This window comes from Ranitomeya imitator, chromosome 10, assembly GCF_032444005.1.
Source record: "Ranitomeya imitator isolate aRanImi1 chromosome 10, aRanImi1.pri, whole genome shotgun sequence".
NCBI classification, from domain to species: Eukaryota; Metazoa; Chordata; class Amphibia; order Anura; family Dendrobatidae; genus Ranitomeya; species Ranitomeya imitator.
In genome coordinates, this window is record NC_091291.1 from 3,522,451 (window position 1) to 3,540,005 (window position 17,555).

Below are 17,555 nucleotides of genomic sequence, written 5' to 3' on the forward strand. Positions count from 1 at the left end.
AAACCATTCACACGGTTTGTTATCGTCTAAAAAGGAAAAACTACACCGTGTTCCAAATTATTATGCAAATGATATTTTTCTCGGATTTTCCTAAATGTTCGGTGCAAATGACATTCAGTGTAATAAAAGTCATCACCCGTTAGATTATACATCAAATTCTATTGAAGAAACCTCCCAATGATAACAGTATAATCTCCAAAATAAATAAACCCCACAATGCACTGCTCCAAATTATTAGGCCCAGTAGAATTTCTATATAACGATCCCTGTGTGGCCTATTTATAATTAAAAAAAAAAGGTTCCTCGCATCATGTTCTCATACACTTTATGCAGTATTAGCCCTCTGTGTCTGTACTGCTACATACTTAGGCAGTTAACTGGTTCATGCAGCTTTACATGAACACCTGAGTCTTACACTATGGCTGGTCCGAATAACTAAAGCAATTGTTACCATCCACCTCTCGTGTCTCCCCTTTTCCCCATAGTTTGTAGCTTGCGAGCAGCAGGGCCCTCACTCCTCCTGGTATCTGTATTGAACTGTATTTCTGTTATGCTGTAATGTCTATTGTCTGTACAAGTCCCCTCTATAATTTGTAAAGCGCTGTGGAATATGTTGGCGCTATATAAATAAAAATTATTATTATTATATTTCATGTTTTAAAGAACTGAAAAGTCTCATTTGTGGAATTTGCTGCATTAGGAGGTCACATTCACTGAACAAAAAAGCTATTTAACCCCAAAACCTCCTAACAGGCCACGTTACATGTAACATAGGAGCCTTCTTTGCTGTCACCTTCACAATTCTTGCCTCCATTGAACTTGTGGGTTTTCGGAGAGTTTCTGCTTGTATTTCTTCCCTCCCAGAGCCGCTGTTTTGATGTGAACGGCCTCCCACCCTCATAGATCTTGTGCTGGATGATTCTCCAAAGGTTCTCTATAGGGTTGAGGTCAGGGGAAGATGGCGGCCGCACCATGAGTTTATCTCCTTTTATGCCCATAGCAGCCAATAACTCAGAGGTATTCTTTGCAGCATGAGATGGGGCATTGTCAGCATGAAGATGATTTTGCTCCTGTTTCTGCTTTTTAGACCATGGAAGAAAGTTGTCAGTCAGAAAGTCTACATACTTTGCAGGGGTCATTTTCACACCTTCAGGAACCTTAAAGGGCCCTACCAGCTGTTTCCCCGTGATTCTGGCCCAAACCATGACTCCTCCACCTCCTTGCTGACGTCACAGCCTTGTTGGAACATGGTGGCCATCCACCAACCATCCACTACTCCATCCATCTGGACCATCCAGGGTTGCTCGACACTCATCAGTAAACAAGACTGTTTGAAAATTACTGTTCATGTATGTCTGGGCCCACTTTAAACATTTCTGCTTCTGAACACTGTTTAGGGGTGGCTGATTAGATTTATGCACCACAGAAAGCCTTTGAAGGATCCTACACCTTGAGGTTCGAGGGACTCCAGAGGCACAAGCAGCTTCAAATAACTGATTGCCGCTGTGTAATGGTATTTTGGCAGCTGCTCTCTTAATTCCATGAATTTGTCTGGCAGAAACCTTCCTCATTATGCCTTTATCTGCATGAACTCTGTCTCTGCTCTGTTTCAGTCACAAATCTCTTCACAGTATGATGATCACTCTTTAAGTTTTCGTAGAATATCTTATGTTTTCATACCTTGTCCAAGGCATTGCACTATTTCACGCTTTTCGGCAGCAGTGAGATCCTTTTTAGTTCCCATATTACTTGAAAAACGTGGCTGCTTAATAATGTGCAACATAATTTTTAAGTAGTTTTCCTTTAATTAGAATCACCTGGAAAACTAATTATCACGTGTTTAAGATTGACTTCAGTTATCTATTGAGCCCTGCGACACAATACCATCCACGTGTTTATTTGAAAAACAAAACAATTAAATCTTTATGACACTTAAATCCAATTTGCATAATAATTTGGAACACAGTGTATTGCTGGTTTTCAGTCACCGCACTATAGCAAAACAATAAAAACACATCCATCCCAGACTGGCGGCAATAAACGTCCGCTCCGGGCGCAGAAAATCAGCACAATGAAGACATGGCAGCGGGCGGAAAACCAGCATTTCTATCCTTTTTTCAAATTTTGTTTTAAATACAATAAAAATTATAAAATAGATCTTTGTTTCTCATCGCTGACCCGAGAATCAGAGACACACTGCGATCGCTGGGATTCCTCCAGGTGGTCGGGATTCCTCCAGGTCGCCGGGATTCTTACTCTCCAGGACACTATCACGTAAAATTACTAAGGGTATGTGCACACGTAGAAAGGTCCACGGCGGATTTTTCTGCAGCGGATTTGATAAATCCGCAGGGCAAAAACAGTGCGTTCTTCCTGCGGATTTACCGCGGTTTTTGTGCGGATTCTACTGCGGTTTTACACCTGTGGATTTCTATTATGGAGTAGGTGTAAAACCGCTGCAGAATCCACGCAAAGAATTGACATGCTGCGGAAAATAAACCGCTGCGTTTCCTCCCGCACCATGTGCACTGCGGATTGCATTTCCCATAGGTTTACATGGCACTGTAAACTCATGGGAAACCGCTGCGGATCCGCAGCAAAATCCGCAGCGTGTGCACATGGCCTATCTACAAGAGACAAGATCTCAGCAGCATCAAGAGTCATGGGAGCAGGAACGGAAAAATACCCACCCAGTCCGGCTGCAGGGTTCGTGCTGGGAGTTGTAGTACTGCAGCCCTAGTGCAGTGATGAGGATGTGCTGGGAGTTGTAGTACTACAGGCCTAGTGCAGTGATGGGGACGTGCTGGGAGTTGTAGTACTGCAGCCCTAGTGCAGTGATGAGGATGTGCTGGGAGTTGTAGTACTGCAGCCCTAGTGCAGTGATGAGGATGTGCTGGGAGTTGTAGTACTACAGGCCTAGTGCAGTGATGGGGACGTGCTGGGAGTTGTAGTACTACAGGCCTAGTGCAGTGATGGGGACGTGCTGGGAGTTGTAGTACTGCAGCCCTAGTGCAGTGATGAGGATGTGCTGGGAGTTGTAGTACTACAGGCCTAGTGCAGTGATGGGGACGTGCTGGGAGTTGTAGTACTACAGGCCTAGTGCAGTGATGGAGACGTGCTGGGAGTTGTAGTACTGCAGCCCTAGTGCAGTGATGGGAACGTGCTGGGAGTTGTAGTACTACAGGCCTAGTGCAGTGATGAGGACGTGCTGGGAGTTGTAGTACTACAGCCCTAGTGCAGTGATGGGGACGTGCTGGGAGTTGTAGTACTACAGCCCTAGTGCAGTGACGAGGATGTGCTGGGAGTTGTAGTACTACAGGCCTAGTGCAGTGATGAGGACGTGCTGGGAGTTGTAGTACTACAGCCCTAGTGCAGTGATGAGGATGTGCTGGGAGTTGTAGTACTACAGCCCTAGTGCAGTGATGAGGATGTGCTGGGAGTTGTAGTACTACAGCCCTAGTGCAGTGATGAGGACGTGCTGGGAATTATAGTACTACAGCTCTAGTGCAGAGATGGGGACGTGCTGGGAGTTGTAGTACTACAGACCTAGTGCAGTGATGAGGACGTGCTGGGAGTTGTAGTACTACAGCCCTAGTGCAGTGATGAGGATGTGCTGGGAGTTGTAGTACTACAGGCCTAGTGCAGAGATGAGGATGTGCTGGGAGTTGTAGTACTACATACCTAGTGCAGTGATGGGGACGTGCTGGGTGTTGTAGTACTACAGCCCTAGTGCAGTGATGAGGACGTGCTGGGAGTTGTAGTACTACATACCTAGTGCAGTGATGAGGACGTGCTGGGAGTTGTAGTACTACAGGCCTAGTGCAGTGATGAGGACGTGCTGGGAGTTGTAGTACTACAGCCCTAGTACAGTGATGGGGACGTGCTGGGAGTTGTAGTACTACAGCCCTAGTGCAGTGATGGGGACGTGCTGGGAGTTGTAGTACTACAGCCCTAGTGCAGTGATGGGGACGTGCTGGGAGTTGTAGTACTACATACCTAGTGCAGTGATGAGGATGTGCTGGGAGTTGTAGTACTACAGCCCTAGTGCAGTGATGAGGATGTGCTGGGAGTTGTAGTACTACAGCCCTAGTGCAGTGATGGGGACGTGCTGGGAGTTGTAGTACTACAGGCCTAGTGCAGTGATGAGGACGTGCTGGGAGTTGTAGTACTACAGGCCTAGTGCAGTGATGGGGACGTGCTGGGAGTTGTAGTACTACAGCCCTAGTGCAGTGATGAGGACGTGCTGGGAGTTGTAGTACTACAGCCCTAGTGCAGTGATGGGGACGTGCTGGGAATTATAGTACTACAGCCCTAGTGCAGAGATGGGGACGTGCTGGGAGTTGTAGTACTACAGACCTAGTGCAGAGATGGGGACGTGCTGGGAGTTGTAGTACTACAGCCCTAGTGCAGTGATGAGGACGTGCTGGGAGTTGTAGTACTACAGACCTAGTGCAGTGATGAGGACGTGCTGGGAGTTGTAGTACTACAGCCCTAGTGCAGTGATGAGGACGTGCTGGGAGTTGTAGTACTACAGCCCTAGTACAGTGATGGGGACGTGCTGGGAGTTGTAGTACTACAGGCCTAGTGCAGTGATGAGGACGTGCTGGGAGTTGTAGTACTACAGCCCTAGTGCAGTGATGAGGATGTGCTGGGAGTTGTAGTACTACAGCCCTAGTGCAGTGATGAGGACGTGCTGGGAATTATAGTACTACAGCTCTAGTGCAGAGATGGGGACGTGCTGGGAGTTGTAGTACTACAGCCCTAGTGCAGTGATGAGGATGTGCTGGGAGTTGGAGTACTACAGGCCTAGTGCAGAGATGAGGATGTGCTGGGAGTTGTAGTACTACATACCTAGTGCAGTGATGGGGACGTGCTGGGTGTTGTAGTACTACAGCCCTAGTGCAGTGATGAGGACGTGCTGGGAGTTGTAGTACTACATACCTAGTGCAGTGATGAGGACGTGCTGGGAGTTGTAGTACTACAGGCCTAGTGCAGTGATGAGGACGTGCTGGGAGTTGTAGTACTACAGCCCTAGTACAGTGATGGGGACGTGCTGGGAGTTGTAGTACTACAGCCCTAGTGCAGTGATGGGGACGTGCTGGGAGTTGTAGTACTACAGCCCTAGTGCAGTGATGAGGACGTGCTGGGAGTTGTAGTACTACATACCTAGTGCAGTGATGAGGACGTGCTGGGAGTTGTAGTACTACAGCCCTAGTGCAGTGATGGGGACGTGCTGGGAGTTGTAGTACTACAGCCCTAGTGCAGTGATGAGGATGTGCTGGGAGTTGTAGTACTACAGCCCTAGTGCAGTGATGAGGATGTGCTGGGAGTTGTAGTACTACAGCCCTAGTGCAGTGATGGGGACGTGCTGGGAGTTGTAGTACTACAGCCCTAGTGCAGAGATGGGGACGTGCTGGGAGTTGTAGTACTACAGCCCTAGTGCAGTGATGGGGACGTGCTGGGAGTTGTAGTACTACAGGCCTAGTGCAGTGATGAGGACGTGCTGGGAGTTGTAGTACTACAGGCCTAGTGCAGTGATGGGGACGTGCTGGGAGTTGTAGTACTACAGCCCTAGTGCAGTGATGAGGACGTGCTGGGAGTTGTAGTACTACAGCCCTAGTGCAGTGATGGGGACGTGCTGGGAATTATAGTACTACAGCCCTAGTGCAGAGATGGGGACGTGCTGGGAGTTGTAGTACTACAGACCTAGTGCAGAGATGGGGACGTGCTGGGAGTTGTAGTACTACAGCCCTAGTGCAGTGATGAGGACGTGCTGGGAGTTGTAGTACTACAGACCTAGTGCAGAGATGGGGACGTGCTGGGAGTTGTAGTACTACAGACCTAGTGCAGTGATGAGGACGTGCTGGGAGTTGTAGTACTACAGCCCTAGTGCAGTGATGAGGACGTGCTGGGGGTTGTAGTACTACAGCCTTAGTGCAGTGATGGGGACGTGCTGGGAATTATAGTACTACAGCCCTAGTGCAGAGATGAGGACGTGCTGGGAGTTGTAGTACTACAGCCCTAGTGCAGTCATGAGGACGTGCTGGGAGTCGTAGTACTACAGCTCTAGCGCAGTGATGGGGACGTGCTGGTAGTTGTAGTACTACAGCCATAGTGCAGTGATGGGGACGTGCTGGGAGTTGTAGTTCTACGCTCACGGTCGCTACAGCAGTTATCACCTGGTCACACAACAGATTATAGTCATATCTACACACTGGGCACCGTCTGGTGACAGGAAAATCAACTCACAGCCGCCATGACGTCTATTGACAGGACTGACAATGCTCAGTCTCCTCAGAAAAAAAAAGGGCGGGAAACCCGCCAACCGCTCAGATATAGTGTGCGCATGCGCCGCCCTCACGCCAGGCGCCACTCAAAATGGAGGCCACCACAGTGCTCGGATCATAAAATGGCGGCGACAACTAGAAACAACACACAAACTGAGCAGCAGCCGCCGAGCACGTCCTATGTACCGAGGCTCCGTTATCCGTCCACAGAAGCGCTCGTATCCCGGACTGCACAGCTCCACAGCCGCCCGCACGCCGTGACTCCAGCCGGGACCTCACTATAACACACACCGACACTTTATTAGTGACCCACAGAAGACTCCCGGTCCGGTCACCGCGGAACCCTGCGCTCTCACAGCCGCTGCCTCCGCTGTTCCAGAAGCTTCCACTGACTGACCCATCTCTCCCCCCAGATTGTCTCAGTACAGCGCGCATGCGTGGAATGAATCCGCAACGAGCTGTGCCGCAGAGGCGCGCTTGCGCAGTACTATTTCTGCGCAGCCGCAATACGTTACCAAACTAAATGAGGTGGACTTGGCTGCATGAATTCACATGGGCATGCGCAGTACGGCTCCTCTTCCTGTTACTGGTTGCTAGGCACAACCTTATTTGGATACCTGACAATGTAAAGAAATGTTTAAAAATACTGTGGATCTCTGGTGAGATGAAGCCACGAACCACAGACATGGCGTGCACAGCATAGGCATCGTGCATGGCAAAAGGTGTGGGACGTGTGCAGATAACATTATTGCCTCGCCTCAGCGTGTGGGACGTGTCCGCGTCACGTTATTGCCTCGCCTCAGCGTGTGGGACGTGTCCGCGTCACGTTATTGCCTCTCCTCAGCGTGTGGGACGTGTCCGCGTCACGTTACTGCCTCTCCTCAGCGTGTGGGACGTGTCCGCGTCACGTTACTGCCTCTCCTCAGCGTGTGGGACGTGTCCGCGTCACGTTACTGCCTCTCCTCAGCGTGTGGGACGTGTCCGCGTCACGTTACTGCCTCTCCTCAGCGTGTGGGACGTGTCCGCGTCACGTTATTGCCTCTCCTCAGCGTGTGGGACGTGTCCGCGTCACGTTATTGCCTCTCCTCAGCGTGTGGGACGTGTCCGCGTCACGTTACTGCCTCTCCTCAGCTTGTGGGACGTGTCCGCGTCACGTTATTGCCTCTCCTCAGCGTGTGGGACGTGTCCGCGTCATGTTATTGCCTCTCCTCAGCGTGTGGGACGTGTCCGCGTCACGTTACTGCCTCTCCTCAGTGTGTGGGACGTGTCCGCGTCACGTTACTGCCTCTCCTCAGCGTGTGGGACGTGTCCGCGTCACGTTACTGCCTCTCCTCAGCGTGTGGGACGTGTCTGCGTCACGTTATTGCCTGTCCTCAGCGTGTGGGACGTGTCCGCGTCACGTTATTGCCTGTCCTCAGCGTGTGGGACGTGTCCGCGTCACGTTAATGCCTCTCCTCAGCGTGTGGGACGTGTCCGCGTCACGTTATTGCCTCTCCTCAGCGTGTGGGACGTGTCCGCGTCACGTTACTGCCTCTCCTCAGCTTGTGGGACGTGTCCGCGTCACGTTATTGCCTCTCCTCAGCGTGTGGGACGTGTCCGCGTCATGTTATTGCCTCTCCTCAGCGTGTGGGACGTGTCCGCGTCACGTTATTGCCTCTCCTCAGCGTGTGGGACGTGTCCGCGTCACGTTATTGCCTCTCCTCAGCGTGTGGGACGTGTCCGCGTCACGTTACTGCCTCTCCTCAGCTTGTGGGACGTGTCCGCGTCACGTTATTGCCTCTCCTCAGCGTGTGGGACGTGTCCGCGTCATGTTATTGCCTCTCCTCAGCGTGTGGGACGTGTCCGCGTCACGTTACTGCCTCTCCTCAGTGTGTGGGACGTGTCCGCGTCACGTTACTGCCTCTCCTCAGCGTGTGGGACGTGTCCGCGTCACGTTACTGCCTCTCCTCAGCGTGTGGGACGTGTCTGCGTCACATTATTGCCTGTCCTCAGCGTGTGGGACGTGTCCGCGTCACGTTATTGCCTGTCCTCAGCGTGTGGGACGTGTCCGCGTCACGTTAATGCCTCTCCTCAGCGTGTGGGACGTGTCCGCGTCACGTTATTGCCTCTCCTCAGCGTGTGGGACGTGTCCGCGTCACGTTACTGCCTCTCCTCAGCTTGTGGGACGTGTCCGCGTCACGTTATTGCCTCTCCTCAGCGTGTGGGACGTGTCCGCGTCATGTTATTGCCTCTCCTCAGCGTGTGGGACGTGTCCGCGTCACGTTACTGCCTCTCCTCAGCGTGTGGGACGTGTCCGCGTCACGTTATTGCCTCTCCTCAGCGTGTGGGACGTGTCCGCGTCACGTTATTGCCTCTCCTCAGCGTGTGGGACGTGTCCGCGTCACGTTACTGCCTCTCCTCAGCTTGTGGGACGTGTCCGCGTCACGTTATTGCCTCTCCTCAGCGTGTGGGACGTGTCCGCGTCATGTTACTGCCTCTCCTCAGCGTGTGGGACGTGTCCGCGTCACGTTATTGCCTCTCCTCAGCGTGTGGGACGTGTCCGCGTCACGTTATTGCCTGTCCTCAGCGTGTGGGACGTGTCCAGATCACGTTAGTGTCTCTCCTCAGCGTGTGGGACGTGTCCACGTCACGTTATTGCCTCTCCTCAGCGTGTGGGACGTGTCCAGATCACGTTAGTGTCTCTCCTCAGCGTGTGGGACGTGTCCTCGTCACGTTATTGCCTCTCCTCAGCGTGTCGAACGTGTCCGCGTCATGTTATTGTCTCTCCTCAGCGTGTGGGACGTGTCCGCATCACGTTATTGCCTCTCCTCAGCGTGTCGAACGTGTCCGCGTCACGTTATTACATCCCCTCAGAGTGTGGGACGTGTCCAGATCACGTTAGTGTCTCTCCTCAGCGTGTGGGGCGTGTCCAGATCACGTTAGTGTCTCTCCTCAGCGTGTGGGACGTGTCCAGATCACGTTAGTGTCTCTCCTCAGCGTGTGGGACGTGTCCAGATCACGTTACTGCCTCTCCTCAGCTTGTGGGACGTGTCCGCGTCACGTTATTGCCTCTCCTCAGCGTGTGGGACGTGTCCGCGTCACGTTACTGCCTCTCCTCAGCGTGTGGGACGTGTCCGCGTCACGTTATTGCCTCTCCTCAGCGTGTGGGACGTGTCCGCGTCACGTTATTGCCTGTCCTCAGCGTGTGGGACGTGTCCAGATCACGTTAGTGTCTCTCCTCAGCGTGTGGGACGTGTCCACGTCACGTTATTGCCTCTCCTCAGCGTGTGGGACGTGTCCAGATCACGTTAGTGTCTCTCCTCAGCGTGTGGGACGTGTCCTCGTCACGTTATTGCCTCTCCTCAGCGTGTCGAACGTGTCCGCGTCATGTTATTGTCTCTCCTCAGCGTGTGGGACGTGTCCGCATCACGTTATTGCCTCTCCTCAGCGTGTCGAACGTGTCCGCGTCACGTTATTACATCCCCTCAGAGTGTGGGACGTGTCCAGATCACGTTAGTGTCTCTCCTCAGCGTGTGGGGCGTGTCCAGATCACGTTAGTGTCTCTCCTCAGCGTGTGGGACGTGTCCAGATCACGTTAGTGTCTCTCCTCAGCGTGTGGGACGTGTCCAGATCACGTTAGTGTCTCTCCTCAGCGTGTGGGACGTGTCCAGATCACGTTAGTGCCTCTCCTCAGCGTGTGGGACGTGTCCAGATCACGTTAGTGCCTCTCCTCAGCGTGTGGGACGTGTCCAGATCACGTTAGTGTCTCTCCTCAGCGTGTGGGACGTGTCCAGATCACGTTAGTGCCTCTCCTCAGCATGTGGGACGTGTCAAGATCACGTTAGTGCCTCTCCTCAGCGTGTGGGACGTGTCCACGTCACGTTAGTGCCTCTCCTCAGCGTGTTGGACGTGTCCAGATCACGTTAGGGTCTCCCTTCATTGTGCTCATCAATGCCGTGGGCGATCATGTCACGGAGTCTCCATCTAAGTCATTCTGCTGATATGGACACATCAGTTTCGATATTTAAATACATTTAGGAATTGCACTGGAAGAAATTGTCTGATTCCTGTATATAACGCCCAACGATCAGTGCGATCACTAGGACAAGGAAGCTGATGTCTCCGTTCCCAGCCCCCGTCCTGTCATGGCTGCTACAGTGGCCATTATATGTGAGCCCCCCCAAACTGCACGGACACGGCTGCTTGTTGCTTAGCATTGTTACCTGGGACACAGGACCAACACGCGATCTGAGCGATGACTGCGGAGGGGGCTGCAATCGTGGGCGACCAAAGGGGTTTTAAGTAACCATGGAGACAAAGGAGGCAAGAGCGTGGAACAAATAACCGATAATGGAGCCGACACCTGACCTTTACATAGACAGCAAAGCACAGTGCCAAGGCATGTACATAAGAGCAGGAAAAGTGGTATTGTACAGTGTATATATACAGGACAGGAGGAAAGGTACTGTGCAGTGTATATATACAGGACAGGAGGAGTGGTACTGTGCAGTGTATATATACAGGACAGGAGGAGCGGTACTGTGCAGTGTATAGATACAGGAGGAGTGGTACTGTGCAGTGTATATATACAGGAGGAGTGGTACTGTGCAGTGTATATATACAGGACAGGAGGAAAGGTACTGTGCAGTGTATATATACAGGACAGGAGGAGCGGTACTGTGCAGTGTATATATACAGGACAGGAGGAGTGGTACTGTGCAGTGTATATACAGGAGGAGTGGTACTGTGCAGTGTATATATACAGGACAGGAGGAGCGGTGCTGTGCAGTGTATATATACAGGAGGAGCGGTACTGTGCAGTGTATATATACAGGACAGGAGGAGGGGTACTGTGCAGTGTATATATACAGGAGGAGCGGTACTGTGCAGTGTATATATACAGGAGGAGTGGTACTGTGCAGTGTATATATACAGGAGGAGTGGTACTGTGCAGTGTATATATACAGGAGGAGTGGTACTGTGTAGTGTATATATACAGGAGGAGCGGTGCTGTGCAGTGTATATATACAGGAGGAGCGGTACTGTGCAGTGTATATATACAGGACAGGAGTGGTACTGTGCAGTGTATATATACAGGAGGAGTGGTACTGTGCAGTGTATATATACAGGAGGAGTGGTACTGTGCAGTGTATATATACAGGAGGAGTGGTACTGTGCAGTGTATATATACAGGACAGGAGGAGCGGTACTGTGCAGTGTATATATACAGGACAGGAGGAGCGGTACTGTGCAGTGTATATATACAGGACAGGAGGAGTGGTACTGTGCAGTGTATATATACAGGACGGGAGGAGCGGTACTGTGCAGTGTATATATATACAGGACAGGAGGAGCGGTACTGTGCAGTGTATATATACAGGACGGGAGGAGCGGTACTGTGCAGTGTATATATATACAGGACAGGAGGAGCGGTACTGTGCTGTGTATATATACAGGACAGGAGGAGGGGTACTGTGCAGTGTATATATACAGGAGGAGTGGTACTGTGCAGTGTATATATACAGGAGGAGTGGTACTGTGCAGTGCATATATACAGGACAGGAGGAGGGGTACTGTGCAGTGTATATATACAGGAGGAGTGGTACTGTGCAGTGTATATATACAGGAGGAGTGGTACTGTGCAGTGTATATATACAGGACAGGAGGAGCGGTACTGTGCAGTGTATATATACAGGACGGGAGGAGCGGTACTGTGCAGTGTATATATATACAGGACAGGAGGAGCGGTACTGTGCTGTGTATATATACAGGACAGGAGGAGCGGTACTGTGCAGTGTATATATATATACAGGACAGGAGGAGGGGTACTGTGCAGTGTATATATACAGGAGGAGTGGTACTGTGCAGTGTATATATACAGGAGGAGTGGTACTGTGCAGTGCATATATACAGGACAGGAGGAGGGGTACTGTGCAGTGTATATATACAGGAGGAGTGGTACTGTGCAGTGTATATATACAGGAGGAGTGGTACTGTGCAGTGTATATATACAGGACAGGAGGAGCGGTACTGTGCAGTGTATATATACAGGACAGGAGGAGGGGTACTGTGCAGTGTATATATACAGGAGGAGTGGTACTGTGCAGTGTATATATACAGGACAGGAGGAGTGGTACTGTGCAGTGTATATATACAGGACAGGAGGAGCGGTACTGTGCAGTGTATATATACAGGACAGGAGGAGGGTACTGTGCAGTGTATATATACAGGACAGGAGGAGGGTACTGTGCAATGTATATATACAGGAGGAGTGGTACTGTGCAGTGTATATATACAGGACAGGAGGAGGGTACTGTGCAGTGTATATATACAGGACAGGAGGAGGGTACTGTGCAGTGTATATATACAGGACTGGAGGAGTGGTACTGTGCAGTGTATATATACAGGAGGAGTGGTACTGTGCAGTGTATATATACAGGACAGGAGGAGCGGTACTGTGCAGTGTATAAAGATGAGCTGCAAGTTGTTTTGGATAAGTACAAATCCAGAAAATCAGTATTTGGTCATTAACAAAAGTTCATCTCCATATTTTGTAATATATCCTTTGTTGGCAATGACAGAGGTCAAACGTTTTCTGTAAGTCTTCACAAGGTTGCCACACACTGTTGTTGGTATGTTGGCCCATTCCTCCATGCAGATCTCCTCTAGAGCAGTGATGTTTTTGGCTTTTCGCTTGTCAACACGGACTTTCAATTCCCTCCAAAGGTTTTCTATGGGGTTGAGATCTGGAGACTGACTAGGCCACTCCAGGACTTTCATGTGCTTCTTATGAATCCAATCCTTTGTTGCCCCGGCAGTGTGCTTGGGATTATTATCATGCTGAAAGACCCATCCACGTTTCATCTTCAATGCCCTTGCTGACTGAAGGAGGTTTGCACTCAAAATCTCATGATACATGGCCCCATTCATTCTTTCATGTACACGGATCAGTCGTCCTGGTCCCTATGCAGAGAAACAGCCCAAAGCATGATGTTGCCACCCCCATGCTTCACAGTAGGTATGGTGTTCTTTGGATGCAACTCAGCATTCTGTCTCCTCCAAACACGACAAGTTTTTTTTTCTACCAAACAGTTCTACTTTGGTTTCATCAGATCATATGATGTTCTCCCAATACTCTTCTGGATAATCCAAATGTTGTCTAGTAAACTTCAGACGGACCCAGACATGTACTGACTTAAGCAGGGGGACACATTTGGCACTGCAGGATCTGAGTCCCTGGCAGCGTAGTGTGTTACTGATGGTAGCCTTTGTTACGGTGCTCCCAGCTCTATGCAGGTCATTCACTAGGTCCCTCCGTGTGGTTCTGGGATTGTTGCTCACCATTCTTGTGATCATTTTTACCCCACAGGTTGAGATCTTGAGTGGAGCCCCAGATCGAGGGAGATTATCAGTGGTCTTGTATGTCTTCCATTTTCTTATTATTGCTCCCACAGTTGATTTCATCACACCAAGCTGCTTGCCTATTGCAGATTCAGTCTTCCCAGCCTGGTGCAGGGCTACAATTTTGTTTCTGGTGTCCTTCGACAGCTCTTTGGTCTTCACCATAGTGGAGTTTGGAGTGTGACTGAGGTTGTGGACAGGTTTCTTTTATACTGATAACAAGGTCAAACAGGAGCCATTACTACAGGTAATGAGTAGAGGACAGAGGAGCCTCTTAAAGAAGAAGTTACAGGTCTGTGAGAGCCAGAAATATTGCATGTTTTTAGGTGACCAAATACTTATTTTCCATCATAATTTGCAAAGTAAATCTTGCCAAATCAGACAAGGTGATTTTCTGGATTTGCTTTCTCATGTTGACTCTCATCGTTGTTGTCTACCTATGGTGTCAATTACTGGCCTCGCTCTTCTTTTTAAGTGAGAAAACCTGCACAATTGGTGGCTGACTAAATACTATTTTCCCCACTGTGTACACGGGACAGGAAGAGTGGTATTGTGCAGTGTCTGTTTATGTAATGGATGGATTTTATTAATAGGTTTTTCCACCTGGGATGTGAATATAATGCAAATTTTTATACAAAGCAGTTTTTATGGTGTTATTTTTATAGAGGTGATATTGGAGGTGGTAAAATGATCGCTGCCATTTGCGTATTCAAATCCTCCTGATGTAGGTGGTCCGGTGAGGTGTCTGCTGGCAGTGAGGTGTAGAGTAGATGGGGGGCATAAGCTATAGGAATATGTTAGAGTATTTTCCCACTGTCAGTAAACGCTGTGGGTTGGACGCTGTGTACATCTGCAGCGTCCAACCCGCAGCGTCCAGATGTTACAGCAAAGGAAGCCGAAGTCAAGCCCCACCGTAGCATCATCGATCACATCACCCAGATGCAGGAGAGAGTTGTGAAGGCTATGCCTATTATAAAGGAACATTTTCAGGCCCAATAGGCTCAATCCGGGGTCTACAACCGGTGAGCCAGGGTGAGGCAATTCAGCCCCGGGGAGCAAGTCCTCGTGCTTATTCCCTATGGTAGAGAGTACGATCCATGGGCTGCGGGTAATTTTCTCCCAGGCCGAGAGAAAGAGAGACAATCTTGCCCCCACCTGGGGCAAACCTTCATTGGGAAGGTTTCCTGTTGTCGCTGGGGTTATTATTAAACAAGAATCCTTTATTTTTATTTTTCTTATCCTCCCATTTTTCCTGGTTTTTCCCCGGCTTTTTACGGAAAAACCTCTTGCTCCGAAAGGGCTTTCTATAAAAGGGGAAACCCAGGGAGGGAAAAGATTTCTTCTTATCCCCCACCTTCTCTAGAATGTCATCTAAGGTGGGACCAAACAGAAATTCCCCCTCACAGGGAATGGTACATAATTTTGATTTTGTCTGTAAGTCCCCTGGCCAGCACTTAAGCCAGAGGGCACGTCTAGCCGCGTTAGAAAAAACTGCTGATCTAGCAGCAAATCTAATAGAATCGGCAGAAGCATCTACCAAAAATGCGGCCGCCCTCCTCATTACCGGCAAGGTGTTTAGTATGGAGTCTCGGGATGTTTTCCCTTTTAGCTGGCCTTCTAGTTGGTCTAACCAAACCATTAATGAACAGGATGTGCATGCGGCAGCGACTGTCGGTTTTAGACCTCCCCCAGCTGCTTCCCAGGAACTTTTGAGAAAGGCGTCCGCCTTTTTGTCCATGGGGTCCTTCAAGACCCCCATGTCCTCAAATGGGAGGGCGAATTTCTTCGTTTCCTTAGCTATAGTGACATCTAGTTTGGGGGCTTTTTCCCAGAAGGAGCAAGATTCATCCTCAAAAGGGTACTTTCTTTTTGGTGTTAACGCCTTCCTTATGGGCTTTTTCCACTCTTTTGATTAGTGCGGATATTGTCTCGTTAAGGGGAAAGGCTCTCCTCTTTTTTTGCTCAAGACCTCCGAACATGATGTCCTGTACCGATCTTTTGGAGTGAGAGTCCACTAACCCCATAGTACTTCTAACGGTTTTAATGAGGCCGTCAGTGTCTTCCAAAGGAAAACAACTGTGACCGCCAGAGGAAGAAGAGGATGAAGAAGAAAAGGAGTTAGACGTATCTGAGTCTACATCATCACTGTCCGTATTAGACACCGGAGACTGGGACCTGTGCCTAGTCTTTCTCCGTTTTTTTTTCCCCTTTTATGGGATTAAAGGTGTCTTCTACCTGATTTTTTTATCAGGGTTTTGAGGTCGGCTGTAAACCCGGGAAGCCCTTCGGACACTGTCTGCTGTATACACGTGTTACAAAGTTTTTTTTCTCCCAGGTAGCTGGAAGGTTTTCTCTACAAAGGGCACAAATCCTATGCTTAGTTTTGCCTAAACATTTCTTCCCCTAAAGTAAAGAGAGACAAATATACCCTTACTGTCACTGACTTTCACGAAGATCACTTACCACCTCACGGACCCATAAATACCGATTAGGGATGCTCTGCATCTGTCATTTTGCCGGACGCCGTACTGGACTCCTTGCTATGCTGGGACCTTTGGCGTTCTTTACCGGTATCTTGGTGTCCTTTTTGCTGTCGCCGCTTTTGCTGCTGCAATGCTGGTGGTGGTGGCGATTCTGGTAAGGGTGATGCCCCCAGGTCGCTCATACTTGCTGTGGCTGTGCTGCACTGTAGGCTGCTGTGTGCCACCGAAGCAGCTAAGCAGGGCACCTTTTATGTGGCGGTAATTCCCGCCGCCTAATTTAATCCTGCGCCTGCGCAGTAGCGCTATGTTTGCCGGAGCATGCGCAATGGCCCACCATCGCGGTAATCCTAGCCAAATCCCGCGCATGCGCAGTTGGTTCCAAGATCGCGCCGCGCATAGCGCACGTGGAACGCTGCACACCGGAGCCTCCAGATTTTTTTTGCAGCTGATTTTCGGGAGGGAGGGCGCCACTCCCCCCGCAGCCACAGAGGCACCCCCCTGGATTGCTGTAGTATCTTACCCGAAGAGGTGGCCGTGAACTCCCTGCCACCTCCCCTGCACACCCTAGAGGCCCACTAGCCCCAGCGGTGGTGCTTCGGGTCACCACACCAGCCGAGGCAGGGGGACCCCTGCTGCCTGAGTCGGACTGATTGGCCCCGGAATCCCACGACAACGTCCTTCTTGTAGGTGAGTCTGTAGGTCTCCCATCAAGGACAGGAAACCAACTGATGCGGGAGAGTGGTACCGCCTTTTATCTGTAGGTTTCCTGTCCTTGGTGGGCGGATCCCCTCTCTTCGTGGTGCCGTCATGGGTGTCAGAGAAAATAAGTATTTGGTCATTACCAAAAGTTCATCTCAATATTTTGCTATATATCCTTTGGCAATGACAAAGGTCACACGTTTTCTGTAAGTCTTCACAAGGTTGGCACACACTGTTGCTGGTATGTTGGCCCATTCCTCCATGCAGATCTCCTCTTGAGCAGTGATAGTTTGGACCTGTCACTGGGCAACATGGACTTTCAACTTCCTCCAAAGGTTTTCTCTGGGGTTGAGATCTGGAGACTGGCTAGGCCACTCCAGGACCTTCATATGCTTCTTACGAAGCCACTCATTCATTTCCCTGGTGGTGTGCTTGGGATCATTATCTTGCTGAAAGACCCATCCACGTTTCATCTGTGTAACAACTCTGCTGGCATCACGTCATGGCCTCACATCTCTCACACTATCTTACCCACTGCTCCAGGCCATGATGTGGTTTCTGTTTCATGCCAGCTCCATGTTCTGTGTCTCTGCTCTCTGCATGCCTCATGGCTATGTGTATAGGGGGCCAGCGCCTGAACTCTCTGGTTCTTATAGGAATCAGGTGCATCTGTCTAATCAGTTCCTGACCAATTACCAAGAGGCCT